We start from the raw sequence: 6000 nt of genomic DNA, 5'->3' as shown, positions 1-6000 counted from the left end.
TGTTTTATTGGTGTGGTTACTGAGGTAATGATAATGATCAGTAGTGGCAATTGAAAGATGATAAACACCCAAAACACTTCATTTGCACTGTCAATAGTTTCTTTACATTTAGGCTCTTCACTAAAACCACACACTTTTTCCACTACACTGCCTTTAAAGAGAGCATATGATGGCAAAATGTTCTCACACACACACACACAACTGAAATGCTTTCACATACACTAGTGAAATGTTATGTTCTCACATACACAACCCTCTCATAAATACTAATGAGATTTCAGTGTAACAGGAAGGCGTTTCAGTGTCACAGGAATGTGTTTCTGTCTAACGGCACCTCATATGTTCCTGCTCACTGGCTATCTCCCAGAATGATCTTGGACGTTGAACCCTGACACAATTGCTCCGGACCAACCATGATTGCTTTGACCCGACTACGAATTCGCTGTGCCTTGCCTGACCTGGCAACACTTGTTCTCCTCCCCATATCCCCTACCTGCCTACCTTTCTGCATGCCTACCTACCTGCAAAAAACAAAAAAAAAAGGTAATTTTGTGCAAAACGACCCAACTTCCCCTTGGGTCAAACTAGTCCAACTTCGAGGGTCGGTCTAATTTTTAACCCAACATTGTTAAGGGTGTATGGTAAGAAAAGCCGCACATGCTGAATGTGCCACCATCTTTACAAAGGTTTCCTTTTTGCCATGCGGTAGCGGAATCATGATACTGGATCACACCCTGGATTACAGGAAAAGTTTCAGGCAGTTTAAATAATGGTTTAGTATGCTGGTATGTGTGTGGGGAGGGGTAGATAATGTGTCTTCTTTCATAATATACAGAGTAAGAAGTTTCTACTGTTTGAAAATAAAACTAAGTTTCCTCGTTCACGTTTATAGTTACAGTGCGAGCCACTAGAGGGCACTAGATGCTACACTGTAACCAGCCTTGAAAGTCATCTGTCATCTGACATTGACATTAGTTCTATTCTTTGACAAACTTAAGTTGTAGGTCAAACTGACCACTAAAGTGTAACGTCAAACACATTCATTTTATCGCCGCAATTTTTCAATTTTAACATGCAAACAAAGAGTAATGGCGTCGAAAGAAAATAAGTGCAATTGCAGTGGGTCATGCTGACCCGTGAAGCTATTTGTACCACACATTAGATGACATGTTTTTCATCGCTTTAGTGAGTCAATAAATAATTTCTTTAAGCAATGTAGTGCAATAAACCCATCAGCAATGAAAAGGTCCTTGCACCCCATGATTTCATGACAAATCCTCAAGATGATCCTCAAACTTTTGACGAGACCAAGCCTACAAGAGATGACAAAGGAAAAAAAAGCTTCATAATTTACCAACTGGCTCAAATTAATTGGGGCAAATTTCCTACTAGTTTGCCAAAGTACGAGCTCTGGAATTCATCCAGAGCCGTTGCTCCAAACTAAAAAGCCAACTTCCTGATCAAGTTTGTGCATTTCGCGCTCAATTTTATTCATGGTTCCTCTTGACTCATTTGTCAGATCTCTTACGATAGATGTCCATGCAATTTGAATGGTAAAAGTGCTGAGGATGTTCCAGAGAGTCTTCATCACTTATCATGTCACTTACTCCCATTTGTTTTGCAATTCAAATACTTGTAGAGCTCATAAAGAGGAAACAAATCTTTCCAAGTAGATAAGGAGTAGAAGACATTGCTTAAGGCTGACATTTTTTTACCCTAAAAACTAAGTCTATGCTTTTTTTTGGGGAGGGTGGGAGGTATGTATATGAAAGGACAGCATTCATGGTGTAGCCCACCGAATGGCTCACATCCACCAAGTTTACTTGGAAGCGGCTTACCAAGAGCTGGGAACTCAAAATGCTTTTCAGCTAAAATACTTCCGTGAGCTCAATGGGAACCAGATGGAGGGAAAGAGTTGTTTACTCAGCGTCTCCGAGGGGGCACCGTACAACGAGGCCTTGGAGGAGATCAAAAGCTCAAAATAAAACAGATGAGGCAGGAGATCTGTCAGAAGTGAACATAAGGGATTTAAACGTCTCAATATGCTGTCAAATGATGGTTCCCAATGCATGTTAAACAATTGTGATGTGTCAGAAGAACAGGGACGGTCATTCTAATCTTTGCCTTTACTTTAGGGAATATTGCTGAGCTGCTTTTGGGCAAGGCACTCAAACAAAAATCCATGATTTGTGTTGTTCCAACACTTTTTTGCCCATTGTTATAATGTTCTAGCTAGAAAGTCAACAATCGTGAAACATGAAACCCTTTAGGATGGAGATACTATTTGTTGCTGTTTATGAGTGCCGATTGTTATCAGAGCAATCTAATAGAATGTTTACTAAGTAGTTTAATGTTACATATACATATGATCGCGCAAAACGAATTTCAACTCCATTGAGTCTAAATCCAGAGAAACCTGGTTTGTCCAATTGTCAGTCTGTTAGTTAGCACGATTTGAGTGAAGGGTCACAATTAAATTTTGATATTGATCCAGATAAAAGTGTAGATGAGAAAATTATCTGCATGAGGCGGTGGTGGTAACCAGTGATTCCTGACCACGGAGCCGGCAAACTTGTACTTTCTGGGTTTGGATGTGACGTACGCAATGCGAGACTAAAGCCACTTGGATGTCAAGATTGGTCGACAGCAAAAAAATCATGTTTTGATTAGTGGGGAGCATATTGAAGATAATATTGCAAAGAAGTTTAGCTCCTGCTCCTCACATTTTATGTAAAGCTACAGCTATTCTTTATAAAAATGTATATTTTAATATTTCTGAGTGTCTTGAATGGATTGGTTGGATTTATATTATTTCCAATGGGAAATACTGCTTTGGAATTAGTACAATTTGATTGTAGTCAGACTTTCTCACAAAAACTGCAGTTGCACAATATATACTTTTTGTGACATTTTTCACAACAAGGTGAGACATGCGACGAAACAAAAATTTTATTTTACATGTTGAAGTGATCCTCTGAGCCAAGAGTCACAAAACGTTGGCTGCCAAGTCCATTAGCAATATTGGCAGGTCACCACAGCAAGTAAAAGGTGCTCTACTTCTAAGTTTACAGACATGCAGTCAGCCTAGGTGTGGAAAACGTGTTATCACGCCAAGCCAAGCGTCATTAAATCGGTTCATTAAAAGGCAACAATGGCTGGATGGATGCTGAATGTTGGAAAAACATGTTTCCATCCAAACTAATCCTAGTGTAACTCACATTAAAACCTTTATATAGACCACTTCTACTAAATTTAGGAAATCTCATTCAATAAATGTGACTACAAGATATTTTTGAGACGATATTTTGAAAGACTTATCAATGTGAACAACCAATGGAAAAATCTACCCCGAAAGAATCGTAATGGCACGATCACTCCACCCATCAGCTGCCATCGATCAGGAACCTTCACACTGATCTTAAGGGTTTGACAAACTGCAGTGCAAGGACTGGGCCGGACGAAAATCTGCATTTAATTGGTCATTGAAACACATTTGGGGGGTCTATTCAGAAAAGGCTAATAAACATTACATTTTAGGTCTCGAACTTCTTCTTATCGACTGCCTCTAGGAAAGAGGCAAGATGAAGAACCCACTGCCCTTATTTTGTTTCAATGAGCAAAAGAAAGGTTTGTTTTAATGAAGTGTGTGTCAGCAACCCCCAATTGAGTGTTGAGCTGCAGCAAAGTGGCAAAACAAGAAACAACTTACTTTTTTGATGAACAAAGTACTGCGCTAAGAACCACCCAAAGAAGGGGTGAAAACTTATGATTGTTAGTACTTAAAATTAACCTCAGAGTGACTATAACTATGTTTAAATGCAGTAGATAATCTTCTTAAATCCCAAGTATTGACAGTATTCAAGTATTGGAGGCCATGTAAACGCACACAAAAATCAGAATTCTAAAAGCTTTTAGAAACCCCAATAATAATCTGAGTTACCCCTTGACCAACCCGAATATTTGCTCATATAAACGACCTCGAGTGTCCATGATCTAAAGTCAAAAGGAGAAAATAAGTATCAGGACTTTTATTTTGTAACCGTTTTTGTGACCGTGGTGTGGACGACGTTTGGCATAGTGTGAAAATAAGATGTAACCACCATGACTCTCTTTTAATAAAGTGAGCGTTGACGGTTTGCCAGCAAATCAGCCTGCCTTGGTTTGTTTTAATGACCAGACAGTCGACAACCACCCACAAAGTGGTGGAAACAAGACCAACTGCCCTTACTTATTTTATTAAACTAAATTTAACAACCAAGCAACGCAGCAAAAACAATAAATGACAACCCTCTCTTATTTTAATGAACAGTGTCGACAACCTGAAATAACCGGCCATTCTTCGTTTTAATGAAGCAAGTGTCTATGGGCAAACTATGAAAAATGAGTCGACCACCCCTCCTTTGTTGAAACAAACCTCTTGCTAAACTTCAGTGTTGGATACAATAGCTGGATTTAATAACGTAAAAAAAACATAGGAAGAAACCGAATGAAAAAGTAGACTATGTTGTTGCTGCTGGTTTCCAGCCAGGTCACGTTTTCCCTCAACGTGTTGTGTGCGTGTGTGTGCTTCCAACACAATTCTGGGAAGGTTCTGACCCACTTTCAGCTGCCAGGCTTCTGGGGTTTCCTGCATTTGATTCTGCCCACGTGCCTTTTTGGTCTGGGAGGACCTGAAGGCTGATAGGTGACAGACGCCATGCGGCACACAAGTACATAAACACACAGTCAGACAGGGGTGGGTGTCAGGGCTACACGTGGACTGCAAATGATCAACAAAAGCAATGAAAAAATGCCTTTTCCGGGGTTTAAATTTGGATCGGTGTCACAATGAACTGCATGAGTTGATCCATGTACAACATTCTGATATAAACACACTGTGCTATCTTGATTTTTAAATGGCATAAACTACACTTTGTTATACACATAATATTTTCACATTTTGATAGTTTCAATGGAAGCATCCACCCGCGGAGTCCTTCATGAACCAGGAAGTAATCCTCAAACAAACACAAATAAGACGCTTTGTCATTTTTTTTGGTCATTGTTGGTTGTTTTTTTGCAGTGTGTTTTTGGATCTGTTATGGGACCTCAAACCTAAGTCAAATACCAATAATCTTGAAATTTCACTGTACCCAGCACAGTCAGGACACCCTGTGTCAAATCTGGCACAGGAGACCCAAATGACAACATTCAGTCTCTCTGACACTGGACAGCATATCCCACTCCAGAATACCTTGACAGCCATGAATTTTCACTGTAGCCTACAATGCACAGATTTAAGATGAAGCAAAATGGAAAATAACGGAGCCTCTTCCATTAAGCAAGGGAATAGCACACGTAAATGCCCACTACGTATACAATTACAGTGCGGATCGGCCTCTGGTGATTCAATGTCACCATCTGGCTCTTCGAATTGAGCAACTGCAATGAGAAGTCACATTTTCACATCACAATGACTTGTCAAACTAAATGTTATTTCTTCTTTTTCTAAAAAAAAAAAAAAAACTATTTATGTTGCACTTTCCTAAAAAGACAATAAACTACAGAATATAGACGATGAAACGAAGATACTGAACAGACCATACCCTGATTTTTGGCATACCACTAGACCCCTAATAATGTCCATCATTGCTGGTATTATTTCGCTGTTACCGGGTGGCTGACAAGTAAAGAAACAACGGTGTAAAGAATTTCCTTCTTTCCCCGATCCCGTTGTCATATTCGTCATCATTCTTTCATTAAATGAGAAACCTGAGAGACAGGGGCTGGCAGAAGATAATTCATGCAACATATTGTGCTGCTAAGTGCTTGCACCTATGAAAACGAACCTTGAAACACATTACGCCTGTCTAACCATCATTGGAAACTCAGGGAGGAAGAGAAGAATTACGGTGTTATGGTAATCTCATTCACTGGTAAAATGAAAGATGTTGTAATGTTTTAAGGGGTACTTTATAAGTGGTCAATAACTTAACAGCCATTTAAAATTAAGCTTATGTT

The 6000-nt window shown here is 39.5% G+C and overlaps 1 long non-coding RNA gene across 1 annotated transcript in view; it reads right to left on the bottom strand.

The window, feature by feature from the left end:
* Nucleotides 1-3433: 3433 nt before the first annotated feature.
* Nucleotides 3434-6000, bottom strand: part of LOC148404274 (uncharacterized) — a 30692-nt gene continuing 28125 nt past the window's right edge. Inside the window, exon 8 of the long non-coding RNA XR_015861461.1 lies at nucleotides 3434-4677. This is a non-coding gene — a long non-coding RNA (uncharacterized LOC148404274). The remainder of the gene's footprint in view (nucleotides 4678-6000) is intronic.

The sequence above is a fragment of the Syngnathus floridae genome, chromosome 1 (assembly GCF_059516105.1).
Source record: "Syngnathus floridae isolate MCC-2025c chromosome 1, RoL_Sflo_1.0, whole genome shotgun sequence".
In the NCBI taxonomy this organism is placed as follows: Eukaryota; Metazoa; Chordata; class Actinopteri; order Syngnathiformes; family Syngnathidae; genus Syngnathus; species Syngnathus floridae.
The sequence above is the reverse complement of the archived record's forward strand: the minus strand, read 5'-3'. Positions and strand labels throughout refer to the sequence as shown.